General features: G+C 40.0%; 1 long non-coding RNA gene across 1 annotated transcript in view; it reads left to right on the forward strand.

Moving 5' to 3' along the window:
* Positions 1 to 9,750, forward strand: part of LOC104696234 — a 28,586-nt gene extending 18,836 nt beyond the window's left edge. Inside the window, exons 4-5 of the long non-coding RNA XR_752988.3 lie at positions 3,812 to 3,894; positions 9,541 to 9,750. This is a non-coding gene — a long non-coding RNA (uncharacterized LOC104696234). The remainder of the gene's footprint in view (positions 1 to 3,811; positions 3,895 to 9,540) is intronic.
* The last annotated feature ends 12,630 nt before the right edge of the window (positions 9,751 to 22,380 follow it).

The raw sequence follows: 22,380 nt of genomic DNA on the forward strand, positions 1-22,380 counted from the left end.
AAATGAAAGACCTATCTTTAGAGTGCATTTTCCAAAGCATGGAGCTCCTCTCCCTTTCCTCCAACATCAATTTAAATACTGATTACACTAGAAAATGAAAATTTCTATCATAAGGAAGCTTATATTGAGGTTAATGCAAAAGAAGAGGAACTGAGCTGTAACCCTCAAGTTTAATTGTGAGACATTATTCTGGCTTTTCAGTGGCATAAGATGTTCAGGTACCGGTGATCTTACAAATCAAATGAGGTTTTGGTCACTGTCTCAGTGTATCCACCTTCAGGTGAGGATGGAGGTGACTTTCTGGCTCAACTATGGTAGGAAGATGGTCTTCCTTGTGTCAGGTGGTCTACAGGCACCATTTCATCAGCCTCCACCACTCACAAACCTTCCGAGCGCAGCAGTTGCACAGCTTTTATGTATTTCTGTATCCCTGCAGTGAGAATAATAAGTCTTTGTTTCTTTGTGTGTGTCTGTATGTCATAGTTGCTGAGCTAAATCCTCAGTTATGTTTATTTTCCCATAAATTTGCTTAGCCTTTTCCATGACTGCCAGTGTCCTCGCAGCCACAGGTGAGGAAGGGGGCAGGAGCAACATCCAAACCCGCCAACCTGAGCATCATACAGTCTGTGTGTCTGGGTGGCCAAGGGTGGTGGCACTGCTGGCAGCCCCAGAAGACCCAGTTTCCATGGCACTGAAGACATTCTCCAGCCTTTTTCATATTCCACAAAAAAAAAAATGCTCAGGGCAAACACCTTCTTTAGCGGAAATTTGGCATGACCGTCTCCTTCGCTGCTTGCCTGTTCTTCCACCCATCTCCCCACAAAGAGGTTAATAAATGTTTACTTTTTTTCTTGTTTCCATATGGTTTGTTCACAGGCTTTTGCTTGTGTGTGTATGAATGCTCACTTGCATTGACTGCTGTGAGGGAATTGTTCTACTAATGCTGGCCATCTTCAAATCAATGCCTGCACATAACAACAGAAAGTGCCTCAGATGTAGTGGTTTCCACAGGACTATTGTTAGGCCTTTGTTAAGCATTTTTGAACCTAATAAATAATGTCAAAAGTCTCTATCCTAGCCAAAAATGTTCCCTTTGAAACAGTTCTAATAGTATTTTTGTTCTGCAATGTCTCCCAGTGTTGTGAAGAATTTGTGCCTCACAATAGGAATCTGGTATATCGCGTGCCGCTTTGCCTTTTTTTTAAAATTTATTTTAACATGTGAACCCTTCTTTCCTGAGCAGGCATTCCTAATTCCTTACATAAATGTTGCTTTTTCTTGAATAACTGTACCACTTGGAACTTCAGTGCTGTAAATGCTACTAAATTTCATGAACTACAGGAAGAACAAATCTTAATAATGATGGAATGAAGGGGAGGCAAGCAATTCATTGAACTTAATTATAGACTATTTCAGTGAAGCTCCTTTGTGTTTTGTTGCATAACTCATAATTAAATTATGTCTAAAGTAAGGTTTTAACAATTGATTTATGCACTGAAAAGCAATGATAACAATGGTCAAAGATGATCACAGTAGTCCCCTCTGGCTGTAATATCTATTAATCTAGACCATAATGACTATTTATTCTGGAAAAAACTCTAATTGGAGACTGTCTGTGATTCATTATGCCTTACATAGCACATATTAACAATACGTTTCATCTATCCTTAATATGAAGTATAATTTGTTGCTAATATTCCCATTTCAGTGGTGCAGTAGTGTGTAGCAAATCAAGCTAGGAGAAACATATTTGCTAGACATATTTTATTTCTGTGCATTTTACTTTGCTTATTTTAATTGGGCTCTGGGGAAAAATGTCAAACCCCACATTTCTCTGCATTCATTTTCTCTGTGGCACCAAAGCTGTTGGGTACTATCTGTATTAAAAAAACTCTTTCTACTGTGGGGTTTTATTTAGTTATCTCATTTCAGCTTAGAGATAAAAGAGACATTTTAGGTTGTTTTTTCACTATGTTAGGAATAAATGTTAGATCTACTGTCGGAACTGCTTCTTTGTGGTGCTGCATGGAGGGTCTAAACCAAAGTTTACTACTACAATCATAGTAGAGAATGAAACTCACTTGGGGCTTGATAAATCAAGCTTCTAATACTCCCAGTGGCATTTCAGTGTACTTAGATCTGAGTTCATTTCTTTACAGCTGACATTAACAGCATAGGTATCTTGGACTTCCACAGGGCAGACTGTGGCCTGTTTAGGAGCATCTTTGGCAGAGTCCATTGGGAGGCAGTCCTGAAGGGCAAAGGAGTCCAGGAAGAATGGACATTCTCCAAGAAGGAGAACTTAAAGGTATAGGAGCAGTCTGTCCCCACATGCTGGAAGACAAGTAGGTGAGGAAGAAGATACAGTGAAGGATGGGGAAACTGGAGGTACTTAGTGCTTTCTTTGCCTCAGTCTTTAGTAGTAAGATGAGCTGTTCTCTAGATACCAAGCCCCCTGAACTAAAAGACAGAGACAGGGAGCAGAATGAAACCCTCATAATCCATCACCAATCGGTCAAAGGAGGTGATCGTCCTGCTCTGCTCGCACTGGTGTGGCCCTGCCTTGAGCGTTGTGTGCGGTTTTGGGCACCACAATTTAAAAAAGACATTAAGCATTAGAGAGTGTCCAAAGGAGGGCCGTGAGGACAGTGAAGGGTCTGGAGGGGAGGCTGTACGAGGAGTGGCTGAAGACACTTGGTCTGTTCAGCCTGGAGAAGAGGAGACTGAGGGGAGGCCTCATTGAGGCCTACAACTTCCTTGTGAGGGGAAGAGGAGGGGCAGGTACCAATTTCTTCACTCTTGTGATCAGTGACAGGACTCAAGGAAACAGCCTGAAGTTTCATCAGGGGAGGTTTAGTTTGGATATCAGGAAGTTTCTTTACCCAGAGGGTGTTTGGGCACTGGAGCAGGCTCCCCTGGGCAGTGGTCACAGCACCAGCCTGACAGAGTTCAAGGAGTGTTTGGACAACACTCTGAGACATGATGTTGCTCTTGGGGCGCCCTGTGTAGGGCCAGGAGTTGGACTCAATGATTGTGGCTCCCTTCCAATTCAGCATAGTCTATGATTCTAGGAAGGAGAAATGGTCAGTGACCTGCTAAACCACTTAGACAGACACAGTCCTATAGGGCCAGATGGACGCCACCCTAGAGTATTACTCAGAGAAGAGATCGCCAAGCCACTTTCCATCATTTGCCAGCAGTCCTGACTAACTGGGGAGGTCGCAGATGATTGGAGATTATCTGATGTGATGCCAATCTACAAGAAAAGCTGGAAGGAAACCTGGGGAACTACACGCCTGTCAGCCTGAGCTCAGTGCCAGGGAATGTCCTGGAGCGCATAATTTTGAGTGTCATTAAACAGCACGTACAGGACAACCAGAGGGTCGGGCCAGCCAGCATGGGTTTGTGAAAGGCAGGTCTTGCTTCACCAACCTCATCTCCTTCTATGGCAGGTGACCTGCTTAGTGGATAGGGAAAAGCTGTGCATGTTATTGGCCTGGACTTTAGTCCACATTGACACTATTTCCCATTGCATGATCCTCAAGAAACTGGGTGCTCATGGCTCGGATGGGTGCAGTGTTTAATGTGTAGAAAACTGTTGGTATGGCCAGGCCCGGAGAGAGGTGGTGGCTGGAGTTACATCCAGCTGGTGGCTGGTGAGTAGTGGTGTTCCCACTAGGAACTAGGGTCAGCTCTGTTTAATGTCTTTATCAGCAATCTGGGTGAGGGGATCAAATGTACCCTTAGTTCACAGGTGACACTGTATTGGGTGGGAGTGTTGATCTGCTGTGTCTCTGCTTTTCCCATGCAGAAGCAGGAGCTGTGACTTGCTGAGGTCTCTGCTCTCAAGAGGAAGAAATTTAACTACAATTCACCTGCAGGCACAGAGGATGGGTGAGTATGAGCTTGCTTTAATGTAGTCAGCTTCAGAAATGTGCTGTAAAATGGGTCCCAGTAAGTGTTTGGGCAGGTAGCCCATGCTAAAGCTGTTTCATTGGTACTTGAGGTGGCTATCCTGACTCAAACATGTGGGTCTCTGTGCACAGTCATTAATCCCCAAGGTACCTTAAGCTTCTGCTGCCTCCTTGCTCAGTTACAGGTATTCTTTTCTAAGTTCACATTTATTTACTCTCAGTGTGAATGCATCGCTCGCCAGCAGAGCCCCGAGGAGGTGCTGCTGAAGCTGCTGGGGCTCCAGTGGTGTGGGGCTGGCTTGTCCTGAGCTGGCCAGGCAGGTGGCCAGAGCTCTCTGGCAGCAGAACAGGAGCTACGTGAAACTCAGCCAGGAGCTTGGCTGGTGTTCTGCATCTGCTCTTGGCTGTGTGCTTTTCATGCCCCTGCTGCCGGGGCTTGGCTGGCAGGACTTTGATGTGTGCACCTGGCCCTGCTGCCTTTTGGACCTAGACTTGGGGGGGAATTATTTGGAAAGACAAGGAGGATCCTGTGTGTGATTCTTTGTTTTCTTTGGTAGACAGAAACAAAAAAATCCTAAAAAATCCTGAAATATTAATTTATCTAATCAAATTTATGGTGACACATGAAAGGAGAACAAAGTTGTATTTGTTCTTCTAGTGACAGAATCGAATTGCATTGTGCCAGTCAGGTACACTCCTGAGATCAGATGAAGCAGGCTTTTTTAGTGAGGAAAACCCCTGATATCTTATGAAAACACTGAAAAAACTATCCAAAGGGGAATTTTTTTTTATTTGTCACCTTCAGAAGTGTATCTGAAATGCTCTAGTTGGCTAAATGATTCATTGCAATTGCATTATCAGATAGACATAGCACTTTAGGTCTTTAGTCATTAATTAGAAGACTTTGGATTTTTGAATATATTTACTACCTGCAAAAACTTTGTTTCAGAAAACTTACACCTGTGTTTTTTGTGAACTGTTCCTTCTGATCCACAGCTAGTCATTATTCATGAATTATAATTGCTTTTCAAGTCACACATGGTTTTCTCCTTCCCCTGATGTAAGGATTGGTCTTTCTATAAAGAGGGGTAATGATCTGTGATTAAATCTTGCTCTTGGTCACATGTTCATACATGAATACAGGAGAATGGTCAGTATTGGAGGATATGTCTGCCTTAACACTGTACAGACACACATGATAAACACATGATTGTAGCCAAGAAAAAAAGACAAATTTGCTGCTTGTCAGCTGCCTTTCACAGAGGCACACCAGCAGAAAAATTGACCCAGCATTTTTGTGTTATCTACAGGGAAATATAAATCCTAATTATATTCTAATTAGAAAAAAGCATACCAAACTCAAACCCACATCTGTCATGAAAAGTCTTTGTACTTGATACCGAATTTTGAGTTTATTCAATTTATGGTGCTATTAGTGACATCTATCCACATTCATCATCACAATTTTTTTTCATTTGCACCACTTAGCCAAGCTAATATTAAAGCTGATTTTTCTTTTGCCAGGTGTCAACATTAGGATAAAGCATTTTGGAAAATTTCGGCAGGTATTATTTGCCAATCTCCTCCAATAGAAATAGATACAGGCAGGATGTTTTTCTTTCTCTACAGTGAGAAAAATGTGCATGATCATGATAATAAGTAGAAAAAGGGAAAAAAATTTTGTCTGTATTTATAGTTGGAATCTTATACGGAATATGAGTTTAGTTTCAGTCTTAGATCATGCAGGCAGGATTTTCCCACGTGTACTGTAGCTCTGTTAAGAGTTTAGCATTTCATTCTCCTGAGCTGTCACTGACCCTGAGCACACAGAGGTTTCACATATCCCGAGAGGACAACTGCATGTGGGGCATCCCCATTTCGTGATCTCAAACATTGTTTTCTTTCTCTTTTGCTTCTGGTGCAGCAGCCTGTTCTCATCCCCAGCATAAAAACCCACCAAGGGGACAACGATTTTCTTATTCTCTGGGACATGGTCTTCTGTGACTCATGAGCTGTAGAGGGGGAGAAGTCACCTGAAGCAATTGCAGTGAGTGGGGAACACTGTGTTGTGGAGGTTAGTGGAAGAATATGAGAGAAAATGCAGGAAGGAGGAGGAAAACCACAATAACGCTCTAACCTCAGTTGTCCCACACTGCTGGTAGGGGGAGTTTTGTACTCTGACCCCTGTCAGGCACTTCTTGTGAAGCTGATTTAGCCATATAAATCTAAATTGCACAGCAGGTGCAACTGATTGTGTAATGATCATTTTCATCACTGTTTTGAGTGGTTTAGTTTGAGACAGGTTTGCAGCAAGTGTAAAAATCTTGAAAATAGTTAATTTTGAAAGAGGCCCTGATAGCACTACTGTGACTCCCCTTAATTTTAGTACTGAGTAATCACTTCCATAAGGCTATAAAAGGCTTCTGAAAAAACAAGTTTGGAATTCAGAGACAAAGGGTGTGAAGTACCAAGGATAAGTCTACAAGGCTTTCAAGTCACTTTACATTCATAGACATGTGTGGTGCTGCTTGAACTCTAAGACATCAATATTTTTGAATATTTAATTTTTTTCTGTTGGAAGCCAGTATATGGATGTGAAGTAAAGAAAACAAGCAGGTAAAAAAGGGATTTCACCATATCTCTAAAAACTGATCAGGTCTTGTTATAAGACAAGTTTCCAGCGTTACTTGAGATGAAATTCTTTGTCAAAAAGACAGCTGAAATATATTTTATACCAAAAAATGGCTTTGCAAACTCTTGAAAACATTGACCTTTGATTAGCATTTTAGGAATATCTGGCTCTACAAGGGAAAAAACATTATAGAAGTTATAGGTGATTGAAGTTGCTTTTTTAATGGGAGGGATAATAATGGTAAATAGTGTTATGTCCATTATTTCTCAGTCTTGAAGAAATGGTCCTGGGGTGCATCAGGCACAGCATCCCCAGCTGATTGAGGGAGGGGATTGTCCCACTCTGCTCTGCACTGGGGTGGCCTCACCTTGTGTCCTGGAGGCAGTTTTGAGTGCCACCATATAATGGAGATCTAAAGCTCTTAGAGGGTGTCCAAAGTGGGGCCATGGAGATGGTGAAGTGTCTAGAGGGGAAACCAGATGAAGAGCAGCTGAGGTCCCTTGGTCTGTTCAGTCTGGTGAAGAGGAGGCTGAGGGGAGACCTCATTGCAATCTTCTGCTTCCTCATGAGGGGAAGAGGAGAGGCAGGCTCTGATCTCTTGTCTCTGGTGACCAGTGGCAGGACCTGAGGGGACTCCGTGAAGCTGTGCCAGGGGAGGTTTGGATATTAGGAAAAGGTTCTTCACCCAGAGGGTGGCTGGACAGTGGAACGGGTTCTCCAGAGATGTGGGCACAGCAACAAGCCTGACAGAGTTCAAGGAGCACTTGGACAACACTTCCAGGCACATGGTGTGAATTCTTGGGCATGCTTCTGTACAGGGCCAGGAGCCAGACTCCATGATCCTTGTGGGTCCCTTGGGACTCATGCTATTCTCTGATTCTGTGATCACTGACCTACTTCAGAGGTACAAGCTTGTGAAAACAGAACTGACTCCTTGCCTGCTGTGGAATTGTTGGAAGTTTTGCCGCTACCTTCAACAGAACTGAACTTTTAGACATTTTTCCTGTGTGAAGCTGCTTATAATGGAATGTCCCTTTGCTACAAATGCAGATGCAAATGAATACACTTCATGGCTAGTGCTGCTGAACTGGTGCTTTTTCAGACTTGGTGCTTATATTCCTATACAATGCTGCATTTAAGAGTCAAAAACAAGCCAGAATTTGACTAGAAGAGAAACTAGACTTTTAATAATAAAAATAAGGATTGGATTTGGATAAATAAATGGCTTTAGATGAATCCTCTATTTCATGGAAGATTTACCTTAGGAATTAGATTTGTGTAAATTAAGTCTAGAAGCTTTTATAAAATGGCAACTTCTGTGATTCGTGTAAGCATGAAGAGAACGTGCACACTCAAAGAGGTTTCAGTAGGCTGTACAAGTATTGATTTAGATAATCTGCACGAAAGCAAAACTATTTTCCACTTTTTTTCCTTTAAAACAGCTGTTATATACAAATGAGTAAGTCCATTTCAGTACCTAAGATGTACCCATTTGCATCTAGCCGTACAACTCACAGTGATTCCCAAGGGCATTTTGTGAAAATTGGAAGCAGACAAATGAAGTTATGGAAAAATGACATCTAATTCTGTCAGAGTTGCTGTCGTTTTTCCCTTTGTTAGTAAATTTGTATGTCTCTCGCTTTTACTGTGCTTTGGATGCATGTTGCTAAGAACTGACCTATCTACTGAAATTCAGTTTTACCATTTGTACTGGTAGGAGTTTTTTATCTCCATTTCACTATGACATTACATCAGCATTTTGTGTGTGCCCCCCCATACTTGCCCAGCCGAAAGATGTGCTCTTTTAGATTTTTTTTGTGTGGGTGACTTTAACAATGTTCTGTTCACATTTCCTTGGATAGACCAAACAATTGCTTGTTGACCCATTTTAACCCCTTTTGAGCATCATCTTCAAAGTGTAACTGTCCTTGACAATGAAAGAGACCTTCCTATTGTCTGGTCCTTCCAGGCAATCTTTAGCATTGAGTTAAATGGCTTTCAGATGGAGGAGTTGGCTGGAAGGAAGGAGACAAAGTGGTCTGTTGTTTCTGAGTGACTTTGCTAGAGTTTCCCTTTTTTCTTTTAGAATGGTGCATTTCTATAGAAGATGACAGACGTTTTGACAGGTGCAATATGCTTTGAACTGTTGTGTCAGATAATTCTTTTGTCTTGGTTTTTCCCAGCAGAGTGGTACATCTCCTTAGGATGCTGATATTGTTTGCTTTTCATTTAGTGTGGTGAAGCCTTCCATCCTCCTTTTCCCTCTCCCTCTCTTTTTTAATGGCTCTTTGCATATATGTAGCTCACCCAGATGGGAAGGCGGAGTGGCCATGACTTAAACCTCTCTCTCCAAACTTTTGATCATGATAATTGACACTTAAAACTCAGGAAATTATAATGGTAATAGAGAAAGAGCTGGAAAAGACACAGAAAAGTACAACCTCAAATAAAATAATGTTAAAACCTCATCTCTGACTGCAATGAATATGCTTGGGTGAAAAATATGGTTTCAGGGCTCTTACTTCAGAGAAGGAAATATTTAGCTTTGCTCATCTGAGCACCAACCTAGGTGAAAACAAACTGTAGTCCCATCACATAATCAAAACTGGTTTAAGAGGAAAAGAAGAACTCCAAGTTTTAATACTTATGTTTTGTCTTGCTTCTAGTAAGGATGTTTTATTTCTTTCTTTATACTCTTACAGTTACTGCAGAAAATAGTTCTCAAGCAGGTAGATTAATTTATTTGGAGTATGTAGAGCATGTTCTATGTTTGTGGTGAATATTTATAGCTGTGGGGGTTTTTAGTCTTGCTATGAATTATTGTGTTGTAAATAGCAGCACTGGTAAACTGGTCACACAGAGAACATATTGGGATTTGTGCCTGATGCTATCTTTCTGCATAAGTCCCTGCTTCTGCCTGCCTGCCTTCCTGCCTGTTTTTGACTTAAACAGAGTTTTTTACTATTACCTTTGATGTTTTCTTTTTATTTTCAGAGTTAACATCCCTTCTTTTGGTGGCCTGGGTATGACTCTCATTCATTGTGTCATGAATGACATCCGTGTTACTGAAAGACAATCTGACCCTGAAAAATTGAAAACAAGATCTTCTTTGCAGTTGCTTCACATGGCCCAACTCAATGGGGAAGAAAGATTTAAAGGCTGCCAATCAAACAGAGGAATGGACAACATAATTTATTGTAACAAGGAGAGGTAACTTGGAAAGTGCTGCTTTATGAATCCTTGCAGAACATCTGAGAACTCAGTGTAATAGCTCATGGAATATGTGTTTAAAATATTTATATCAAGTTTTTTAAAATTAGGGACTAGCAGCTAAATCTCTGTAAACCATAGTTGGCTGACCTGGTGGCCTGATTTCTGAAAATGGCAGGAGTGCATCAAGCTGTGTTTTTCACAGTCAGGGTGAGAGTATCTCACTCTAGCATTTTAGCCTACAAGGCAATTTTAAAATAGTATGTGTTATTATGTTATATAGTGGGTAATCTTGAATCAAAAAAAAAATACAATTACTTCATCTAAATGATAACATTTATGGGAAGCTTTTGAATGGTGCTTGTGATAGGCCAAACAGTGAATAACTATATTTGTCTCTTCACTAGTAGATGCCTTTACTAGTGCTGCAAAGTGTTCTACAGCAGTATTTAAGCATTTGAGATCATAGACCTGAAATAGATGGCTAAAACATTGTTTGAAATTCAGTCTGCTGCCACAGAAGGCTGTCAGTAATTGCTACACTTGACTGTAAAAGTCCTTCTTTGAGATCACGGAAATTTTCAATCTCTACAGTTACCTTTTCTTCAAGTAATTCCTGTTTACCTTGCAACTCTTACTTTTGTAAATCAGTCATGCAAACAAGATAAAAAATCTGTTTTTTTAGCTATTCTTCTTAGCTGAAAACACAGTATTTTTGCCATGTCTGTTCTCTGCTGACCTGTTACCATAGTCCTTGGTTATAATTTATTTAGTTATCACACTGATAACTGGTTGAAACTCCTTATCTCTAAACAGTAGAAAATAAATTTGCAACACCAGAAATTTCTAAACTGAGTTTTGTAGTTATCTATTGTAGTTTTCTGTAGGCAGCTAAGAACAGGTTCTCAGGAAGACTGTTGGATGGTCTTTACAAGAGGCCTATTTAATGACACCGACTCTAATTGGAGTGTGTCATGGGAAGTTCTCATCTCAAGAGATCTGACATTGTTCCAGGAAGAACCAAGCAGATCCGATGTTAAATTGCTTCAGGCTCTTTTGCAAAGTAGAGCATTTCTGAAGCTGGGAGAATTTTGCCAAGGGACTCACAGGGCATGAATTTCTTGGGATGATGTGCATCACATTCAGTTTTATGGTTTCCCTTTCACTGTTTGAGGACATTGCATAGCTGAATAGATTGAAGGGGAACCCACGCCTTTTTCACAGGAGTCTAGTGTAAGCATGGCAGAGTCCTTGTTATGGTCATCAGTGAGATGGGTATTTATTACTTGATCAGTATCTGAAATTTCTAAAGGGTTCTCATAAACAAAATGAAGGTGACTGCTCTTTTGATCAGGTCTAGTAGGAAAATATGCAAAGAGTTCTCACAGGCTGCCGATGTCCCAAAATATGTCCACTGTAACAATTCACAGGCTATACAAACTTCATGGTTGTCAAGTGTTCTGCTTGCCCTTGCCATATAGACGTCATGGTTGTCACTGGAGATAGAGCGCTGTACCTTCTGCTCCAAACACATAGGCTCCTACTGTCAGGGCTGGTATCGTGTTGAGAGCATGGGGAGACTATGCAAATTGGATAACATAATGCTGCTCATATGGGAACTGACTGAGCTAATTCCCACATTAATCCTGTGAGCGAGTGCAGTATGAACAAGACGCTCACCCCAAGGCGGGCTTAGTCCAAGCCATGTGTTCCCACCACTGAGACAAGCTGTGGCTGCTCTCCAGGTAATCAACCGGACTCCCCAGACCTCACTAAAAGGTGCACCAGCCACCTGAGCATTTTCCATTATCTTGGAAGTGTTGAGTAATCTGCGAGGAATCCACTGACGAAAAGTTTAACATTTAACATCAACTCTGCGTCTTTCCAACTTTGCTAGAATTTGGATCACACGGTTAGCAAGAAGGTCATGTTGGGCTTGCTTTTGTCACAGTAATCATTTCACCTGTCTGGCAAAACAACAATAGATTGATGCAGCTTTCTTAGAGTGACAGAATGTGAGAAATAGCACTGTTTCCCTGTTTGATGTTCAGGAACCATTCCAGGATCATCGGGTGAGAAAGAAACTACTACTGAGTCAGGCAGCTGATGACAGCTGTAAACCCCTTTCAGCTGAAACTATTCTATTCTATCCTATCCTGTCCCATCCCAATCCAATCCAATCCAATGCACTCTATCATAATGATGATGTTTAACCAGAGATTTTTCATTTATGGGGGATTTCTCTCATGTAGGAATTTAAACATGAATTGAAAGAGATGATGCACAGAGGCTATGCAAACTTACTTTGATTCCTACTGAAATACTTTATGTAGGATTTAGATGGTTTCTAAAATGTTTCTGAATGACTTTGCTCTTTTTATTTGGGCTGAATATTTCCTGTTTTGATGTCTTTCCCTTTTAGAAAATACTGATTTTAGAAAAAAGGTGTGTTCCTCCAAATCATACAGATTTTATCACAATTTTTAACCAAAATTCCAAAGTGATATTTTTCTTTTCAAGTACAAATTTTTTCAACGTTTTCTTACTTATTTTCATTGTTATTATTTATGTTATCGTATAAGATTAAAAAAAAGGAAATATAAAATATCACCATGAAATACTTGATAATGTCAAAACAAGGTCCATCATTGCATGGACTTCTGCAATAAAATTTTTTGATTCTACTTCCATGGGAAATATCAACATGTATTTTAAGTTAGATGCATAATAGGTGCTGTCCATCAGTTTTCCCGTATGTTTTTCTCTTCAGGTTTTTCAGACTTGAATATGATATAAAGAAAACCAATACACATACAGTTTCTGCTTTCTCTTTCCACTGAGTTTAGTTTATGTACAGATGTGTGTTTCAGGATTTTTGGTCTTATTGCTTGACTGAGAATCGAAATCAATTGCTTGGCTCAGCTTTAATCTGCTTGTTTGAAGTCTTGAGGTTGTGAGGGTGAGCACTAGTATTAGTAGGGTAACTGATAAGTAAATGGAAGGAATCAAGTTTTTTATTATTTAGAGGAGATTTATATTAATAATGTCATTCATTTCAATGAATGCTAGTCTGGATCTGGAACATGACTGTTATGACCTGGCCCTGAAGGCAAAGGGGCTGAAGTTCTTATTAATAGATTCTCTTGGGGCAGATTAGAGTGAAATGACACTAAATCACTGGTGTTTATATATTTGTATGTAGGGTTTATTTGGTTGCAATAGAAATGAGGTATTTGGCAGTTTTGGTTATTATCTATAGTAATATAGCAGTAAAAAGCATTTCAGACTTCAACTGAAATGCTTTTGCTGATGTTGACTGTAGAGAAAAGGATCACAGAAGGCATTTTAGTACTATGTTGCAAAAGGCCTTTTAGAGGAATATTGCAATTACTGCAAAAAAGAGGAATGCACGTGCAGAAAGGCACTGGAAAATCTGGATATCCAAATCTGGATATTCATTCTTTAACCCTGGTTTGCTGTAATTTATTATTGTGGCATTTCTTTCTTTCTTTCTTTCTTAAGAAGTCAGAACTTTTAAGGAATTCTCTTAACTATTCACAAAAAAAAATCAGCAAATCACTTTAGCCCTTCAGAAAATGTCAGTATAATTAATAGCATTGTTTTCCATGTCTGAACTGAGTTTTGAGTATTGGTTATGTATGCAACAATGAATACATGAATGGATAGTATCAACTTGCTCTAATGGAGCACCAGAAATGGGAAAAGATACACCACAAAAGCATAATTAAAATGATTTAGGAAGAAAGCAAAATTTCCAAAGATCTTGCAGGATATAAGAGGCAAAATATTATTGAACCTACTGCCTTCAATCTACTGTTGAACATAAATGGTAGGAAGACACATCAATGGGACTTCACTCTGAAGTAAATCTAATCTTCACTTGGATAGCAATTAATATATTTGCCAGTAAATGTGCTAAGTCCAACGGTCTGGGAGAGAAGTCACCCGTGTGAACTGTACCAATCTATAGAGGCCAAGAATGTTTTCACTGAGCTGAGATGCATCTTCCTTTTAGTGAAGCTCTTATAAAGCCAGTCCTGAAGGCCATCCTTACATAGCCCCTGTGGTCAAGGGTAACACCTCAGTGGCTGAGGATGTAAAATCATTAATGCTGTTTAGGAATACATATTTGTATTCATTCTAGACATCATGACCCTACTGGCAAGGCTCATAAATTGGAAATTCTGAGCCTGAGATCTCCTCCTTACTCCAGAAGCATTGAAATGCCAACCTGTAATTCATGTTCTCAAGGACCAGTGCTTTCCTTGGTTGTGTGTATGCTCATGTAGGCATCATGAAGGTGTTTGAGTATAAAAGAGAAAGGAATTTGGTTCTCAACTTAGCACTTGTGTTTCTCCTGGGGTAATGAGTTACCTCTTTTGTGGTACCATCACAGTTTCCAGCATCAGTTCACTGCATTAATTTCAGGCACAGACTCAATTTTCCTCAGATTTGCTACAGCTTTACTCTCTCCCTCCTCTAAATTTTATTATATTGTCTTGAGATGTAATTTGAGAGTTTTTGCTGTCTTTGATTTCCTATTATGTACACTGTGGGAGAAACCGAACTAATCATGGTGTAGTCAAACCTGCAAAGAGGAAATTTACTTTGGTAAAATAAACTGAGACACAGACTTATGGCACATGTAACAAGTAAAACAAGGACATAATCTACAGTTGCTAATGAATTGTGTCATAGGGATGTACAACTTGAAAAATGAACACCTAAGTGGTGAGCTGTCTTTCTCTGTCCCAGCACTGCTTTGGTGGTATGATGCATATTTCTGGAGGACACGCAGATGAGATTAAATAGCACACAGCTTTTTAGCCTGCATTCTGAACATCATGCACTTTTCTGGACATAAGACAGATGAGAATATAGATCTTGTGCAAGCTTTAAAAAAAATGTTTCTTAAATGATTTTCATCTCTATAGCTATAAGGGAGGTTTCCCATATCAAGATGAAGATTTCTGAGGATGAAATATTTGACTTATGGCCCAATTTCAAAATATAGAGATTTCTGTAAATTATTGTGGTGTAGGAGAGGAATGACATTGATCATCTGTTGTTCAATTTAGTTTTAATTTTTCTGATGAATGAATGTTGAAAAAGACCTTAGTTAATTTTTATGTGTCAGCATTCCAGTAAAATGCTGATGTGGGTTTCTCCAGTACCTATTGATTTGGATAAGGTTGGGGTTGGATGTACCAAAATGATATCTATATTTATATTTTAATTTTAGGGGGGGAAGAGAATTCAAGATCTATATTTTCCATAGCTGGCAAAGCACAGATTATTTTTAAAACACCTGGTTTGAACAGGGTTTATTCTTGAACAGGGTGTATATGAGCAGGACTAGTTTTGTTCCCAAATCAGGGGGGACAATCCAGCATAGCATGTTTACAGTGTGTTTAATCCTATTTTACTACCTGAAAAAGGTCTCTGGTTATACATTTATGCCTGATCCTGCACCACTGCCCAGACCAAATAAACCAAGCATCTTTCCAAGGCCAAGTCTTCCAGTTCTTTAAGAATACCTATGAGCTGGTGACCTGGCTAGGAAAGAACACACCAAAACAGAAGGGTTGCTTATACCTGCAAGGAACATCCTTGTTCCTACCAGAGTTTTGCTCCTGGGAAGCAAAATGCCAGCAGAACATCACTGTCTCTCTTTGACTGTTACTTGCCCTTAGGTGCCTCAGAAGTCAAAGTTTTTAGGACATTGACTGTTTATAAACTTATATATTCCCCACATATTTTATTGTACATACAAAGGAGAAATAAAACATGTATTTGTTTTGCTTTTGTTTGCTGGCTTTGGAAAGTGGAAAGTCTAATGTGTCTAAGAACTAAGTTTTCATGTTACATTCTCTTTATTTTTGGTCAGCATGAATGAAAAGCTTCTCACTCAATCTGCATTTTGTATAATATTTTACTCACCTGTAGGTACCCAATTTCAATTTTGCTACAGGGCTTCTTTGTTTCTCACATAACTAACCACACAAAATTATTTTTAAATTTATTTCATATTAGTCCAAATTCAGTGCACTAAGGGATAAACAGTAGACAAGGAAACTTGAGGACATTCTGGACCCTCTGTCAGTTCTGACTACACCATGATCCACTAACTGAATGATCCCTAACTGAATCAGCCAGGGAGTAACACTTGCCAAAGTGGGTAGGGATTTCCAAATCTAGGCCACACTTCCCTGCAATTATTTTTCTTTATAATTTTATTTGAACTTTTTAGCTTCAAGACTACTCTCCTAGCAGAAAAGCAATGGGTATCGTTATTATATATTTCCATGGCTTGTCAATCATAGGATGTTTTCCAATCCTATTATGTTTTGCTTGTAATGAGACAATGGCAATGTTTTGTTTTAGATGTACTAGAAATTATAATGGAGAAGGAAAATGGAGCTGATCTGTTTAATGGGGATGAGAAGTTATTTTCTTCCTAGTTTCTTATTACTCTACTGCTTAATTCCTGGCAGCATTGCATTAATGTTAAGCACTGGTCCCCAGCACCAAGTGGCAATTTATCATCTATTTTGGCAGGCTTCCTGCTTCATCCTGCACCTGCCTCCTTGAAAGAAAACAAGACATCAGATACTTATTCAAATAATGCAGTAGCTGATCAGCAGAGTATCTACACAATGGTAAGTTATCCATGATAAAAGGACAACTTTTTCATGCATTATATGTGACATATGTGTCCTTTCTCTTAAGATTTATGACATTCATGACGGTTACTATTGTTACTATAATCAAATCTTTTACAGCCTAGCTGCAAAGGTTCAACTTATTGTCAATAGATTTCTATATGAGTCAATCATGCAATTTCATAAATGCTTTGAAACACCTGCACTCTCCTTGGAAGTGCAGAAATAGCAGTATCATGATCTCATCTTTCAAGTCATGAAACTGCTATGTCTCAGTAATTCCCTATTGGCAAACAAAGTGGGAGACAAATCAAAACTATATGTTCATTTGCATTTGCTCCACCTGATACATACCTCTGTTACATATATACATGTGTATACATTTATATATGTATTTGCACCCACATATATAAATGTCGGTGTGTATGTACATAAACCTTCTGAAGAACCGATTATGGCCTTAAAGTACAAATAAAGACGGTATCAAAGGAAAGCTGTATCTATGAGTCAGAATGTGAAGAGAATGGCAGGAACTATTAATAAAAAGGATACATAAAAGCTTATTCACATATATGAAAGGAAAGGTCACTTTACAAGCTTCACTGGAAACAAAATGCATAACTGCTAGAATGCAAGATGTCATGTTCCTGCTGGCATGGGAAGGGGGTTCTTTGCTTAAAGCATTAATTAGCTCGAGGTGTGGAAACCAGTTCTCTGTGGTGCCACTGATCCCCTAGGACTGTCTTCTGGCTTCTCTGAGCCTCACTTCCCATCTGTAAAATAGTTAAATGTAGCCCTTCCCTCTGCATTGTCTGTATGTGTAGCTATCAAGGACACACACAGGCACCAGTTAGCTCCTTGTATTTGGCCCAGACCATTTAAAATATTAGAACAATGCAGCTGCATATGGCAACATGGTGATTGATAAAGCCAGCTTATGTTCCATTAAGGAATACTTTATTATCTATGATTGTTAGGAATCCATATCAACAACCCACTCTGTCAGGAGCTGTAACTAAGGATAATTCTTTCTTGAGAGCTCTCATTTTAATGAGAAAAACAAAGAGGGGGTAGAAACACTCAGTGGAAATGGAGCAATTAAAGAAAAGTGGCAAGAGTATGAGGATATGTATGTACACAAGTGGTGCAGGTGAAGAGATACCCTATAGAAGTACATTGTACAGTGAAGATGTACCATGCAGAGCTGCTCAAATAATTAAAAGACAAAATGCTTCTTCCGGGTACCCATCTAAGGGCAGGAACTTGAACTTAGGAATCTGCGCCAGGCAAATGCCCTGGGGTTGGGAAATGTCCATCTCCCTCTTCTCAGAGTTGTTGCAGTCAGACATAAAATTTTTGAATGTGGCAACAGAGAAGGACTACAATGGTGACAACAAAGTACTTTAAGGTAAGCTGTTTATTTAAAGCTCATGTTGTGAAGGATTTTAGCACAGAGCATCACATTTGCCTACTGAAATGCCATCTGCAAGAGCCGTTTGATCTAGAGGCTAGATCTGATCTCTGTCTCTTAAAGAATTCTCCATATTGACATTCTGATTAGGAATTTCCTTTTTTTTTCCCATAGCCTGGTCTACAGCTGAGGTCCTGTTTTATTTTCTGCTCAAAATGAAGGTTTTCTAGTTGTCTGCAGAACCAATTCTATAGCTGACACATAAATGGGTTTCTAATTTGTCCTAGAGTGCTGAGCATTAGAAATATTTGCTACCTCCTGAAGATGTGCAGCTTTGGTTCTGCCTTTATCCCTAGGGTTGGGAGAGGTTGCCTGTATATTTGGCAGGCTTCTTGGAAGATTTTTTCCTGTTGTAGTGCTTGCAGTGGTGCAAACAGCAATGCCAAAAAGCTGGTGGAGGGCTGTCTTGCTGTTGCAATACGAGGGCTCTGGTGGTATGTCGAATACAAGCCTTTTTATTGCTACTCCGTCCTGTCTAGCAAATTGGTTTTCCTTCTTTCAGGCTAGAATTTTGCTACATATGACCTTGACATTTGATAGAGGCCACTCTTCCCTCCAAGACAGCAGAAAAGGAGGAGAAAACCAAAGCATGCTGATCACAGTAACAGTGCTCTTAGCTTCTGAAACCATGCTTTAAAAAGAGCCAAGGCTCTGTTTAAAAAAAGAGCCAAGTTCTGTGGACTTCTGGAAGCTGGCAGACAGCACCAATATAATACTTAGACAGAACCACCAAATTTCAAAGGTCTCCTGGGTTATAATGGCTGGGTTTTTAAATGTTCTCCTGTTCTTGCCATAGTGCTGGTGCAGCTCAGTAACTATGGGCAGGTTCGGTAGCAAAGGTTTTCTATAGCCTTTAGTATCATCCCCCCCCACATGAGAGTCATTTGCTCCTCACAGAGTGACCTAGGACTGTGCTGCTCTTGCTCAGCACTTCACAGCTGGGCTGGTCTGGGAAGATGACTCTGGCTGTTGGACCTCAGAGTCAAGGAGAAAAATCTACTGGAAATGCACATGGACTTTTTTTTTTCTGCCATACTGTATATATGGCTATTTCATTTCTCAAGTTTCCTTATGTGTTTGGATACCCTAATGTTCCTAATGAGTCCTCATGTGCAACTGCTTAGTAAATACCAACCTTAATGCTTGTGACTTAGAAGCTTTGTTCAGTAGCCACAAAGGCAGAATAAATGCATGAGGCTTTGTGTATCTGGTTGCTTGGCCAAGTTGCCTTACTTAGCAAATGCAAAGATATTAAATTTCTATTCAGATGATTACAAAAAAAGCTTTTTCATGTTTTACCGCATGACTTGCTCTGTTTACGGTGCATTAGGTGTTTACTATAGTGATAGAAAAATGGCACCTTCCTCATCTCCCTCTCTTCTCCTTTGTAACAGATGTTTCCTCAGAAGGACTTGCTGATCACCTGTATCTCCAACAGCATCTAACAATATTTCATTAAAAGAAAAAAAGGTGATGTGTATGCTCGCCTTTATTTTGCTAAGTTTTGATTTCTAAAGGTAACAGCTAGTGTCAGGTTTCTCAAATGGCTCCTTCTATTTCTTGTTTTCAATTGAAACTGTGTGCTGTGTCAGCAAAACCCACAGCTCGCTGCCACATTCTCTTTTGTGTGGCAGTCGTTTGACACATGAAACTGGCAGCTGCTCTTAAAGGACCCTGCAAATTAACTGTATTAAAGATAAAAAACATGGAGGGGTCCTTTTTCACAACGATGGGAAGCTTTCTTAACTACATTTAATTCAGGAGCAAACCTTTACTGCCATAATTAAAAAGAGGAAAGAAATAAGAGAGTGTGTTACATGCAACAGGACTGCTAACACCGAAGAGACGGGATGAGATGGGATCAGAACAGCCCATGGAGGGGCTATAGGCTCAGGTCTTCCAACAATTATCCTGATACCTGAGCTGTAGTTGTGTGAACTTTTTGACTGCTAGCAACATTGTTCTCTGCCTGCTGTCACTGCAGATATTTGTGTTGTGTTTGGCTCTTACATATAATTGTCATCAAGGTGAGAGCCTCTGGTGTGATGATGCTGCAAACAGTCTTGGAGCCCTTGGAGCACTCCTGTTTTTCAGTGAAGTTGCACACGACCTGTGGGCCTGCATGGTCTATAAACAGATGCAATCTGTGCAATGCACTGAACCGGAAAGCCTGAAATAGAACCTAGCAATCAGCACCTGAAAAATTATTTTGTTGGTGTTTTCAAACCCCAAATTTATCCAAAATTGGGAAAAGTAACTTTCAATTATTTGGGCAATTTTAGGGTGGGAAGTTTTTCTTTATCTGAGGAGAAAGAAAAGACCCCATAAAATGAATCAGGCAGGGTCCTTCTTTTGGGATGGGGTTTTTAAAGTATAAAGTACAGCATTTTACAATTGAGTTTCTGTGAGGAAAACTCACCCTGGTTTAAGTCAGTGCTAGCCCAATCTGTGCTTCAAGAATCCATGGGAAGTAAGGTGAGACAGCATGGCCAGAGGAAAGGAAGCAACCTGAACATCATTTTTCAGAGGAGAATAGGCAAACCCAAAGAATGAGTACCTGGGAGTCAAACTACCACTAGGAAGTTATGGCTGCCCATTCCCACTGTAAAAGCTTCCCATTGTAAGAACATCCAGTCTTTTCCTCTGTGCTTAGAGCCGGTCCAGACTATCACAGATGGTGAGAAGAACTTCCTTAGTTCAAAACAAAAAGAGCTGCAAGGTCCTCAAAGCTTCCTAAGGGCTTGACTACTGCCAATCTGTTTCACCCTGCAGATTTGCATCTTTCACTGGATTGGTGGGCAATGGCCAGAGCTTCAAAGCAGCAGCTGTCATGTGGCCAGAACCACAGATGTTCAGAACTCACAGTGGTAAATGCACTTAAGGTAAGTGTCCTTCCTTAAGAAATTGCAGATCAAAGTGAAAGTTTAGATAAATATTACAGATTTTGAGTGAAAGTGAGAGAAGGCAGAGAATTCGTTGCTATATTTTGCATTGTTTTTAGAAAGTGTTCCAGCCCACTGAATTAAAGCCTAAGGAGGATAAAAGCCTTGTGATGTGTTTCTTCATAACATTTAAAAATGTTAAAGATCCATAATAAATTTTTTAAAATATGTATGAGAATTTGTCCCTATCCTACTGATCTTCTCCTGCAAAAGATATTGCTTCAATTACTTTATGAGCTGGACCCATAATTTTGATAAATATTTACTGAACCAGTGTTCTATCAGAAATCAGAGAACTTAAGGGGTTTAGTTCCTCAGGTTCCCAGCAGTCTCTCATTTTAGCATGTATGGAACATTCATCTTTCATCAGGAGTACATAAAGTGGTTTGTTAATTTGTAGCAGGAGATTTTTGTCAAACTTACATATTTAACTTGGCACTGTCATATGAATGATGCCAACTGTACAGCATTCAATTGGAAAATGCCTGCCAAAGGTCTGTTTCATGAGTGGAGCTTGCAACTGTGACATGGAGTTATATCACGGAAGATTTAGGTTAGATATTAGGAAAAGGGTTTTCACCTGGGAGGTGTCTGGGCACTGGAACAGGCTTCCCAGGTCAGTGGTCACAGTACCAAGCCTGAGAGAACCCAAAAAATATTTTGGACAATGATTTCAGGCACATGGTGTGACTCTTGGTGTGTCCTGTGCAAGGCCAGGAGTTGGACTCAATGAGCCTTGTGGGCCCCTACAATTCAGGATGTTCTATGATTCTAAGTATTGGGCAAAGCCAAGATGTTCTTATAAAAGACTTTACACTTGCAAGGGAAAGAGGAAAAATAGTGTGTCCCCTCCTGAGATCCCAGCAAAACTTCTCTCCCTGTAGTATGAGCAGCACCAACCCTGGGGCAGGAGGAATGTGTGTGTCTGGGCAGATGTCAAAGGACTGACAACCTTTACACACTGGAAAAGGAAAATACGTGGATTTGGGGCTATGTTGTCTTCCACACAAAGGTCCAAATGTAGCCCAAGAGAAAACCCTGTGAGACATTTCAGGTAGTGTCAACAGGAAGTATCAGCCTGGAAGGCTCTGAGTGTCTGGAACAAGAAGAAACTGGGTTAAACCATAAATAGGACCAGAACGTCTAAGCAGAGCTCCGTGGAACATGTCAAGTGACCTGTTATCATTAAACAGGAGGGTTTGTGACTTGGACTGTCATGTCCATATCAGGTGAGGGTCAGTGACATGAGAGCAACATGTTTCATCAGAACTCTGAAAATAACTACTTGTTCTTTTTCCAGAAATATCTGAGAGGGTGCTGCCTTCCTATCCTGAGCAGGCTTGAAAATCAGTTTTTGAAGCTGAAGCAGTCCCTTAAAAGAGTGATTCCACTGTGTGTTGAGATATAAAAGTTCTAAATTCTGGCTGGTTTTTTCAGTTAAAGACAGTGTAGTGATTTTTTTTTTTGTTTCTCACTGATGGAATTGCAGGAGGAATGTGCAATATGCAGGTTCGGTCTCATCCAGAAG

The sequence above is a fragment of the Corvus cornix genome, chromosome 1A, assembly GCF_000738735.6.
Source record: "Corvus cornix cornix isolate S_Up_H32 chromosome 1A, ASM73873v5, whole genome shotgun sequence".
Taxonomy (NCBI): Eukaryota; Metazoa; Chordata; class Aves; order Passeriformes; family Corvidae; genus Corvus; species Corvus cornix.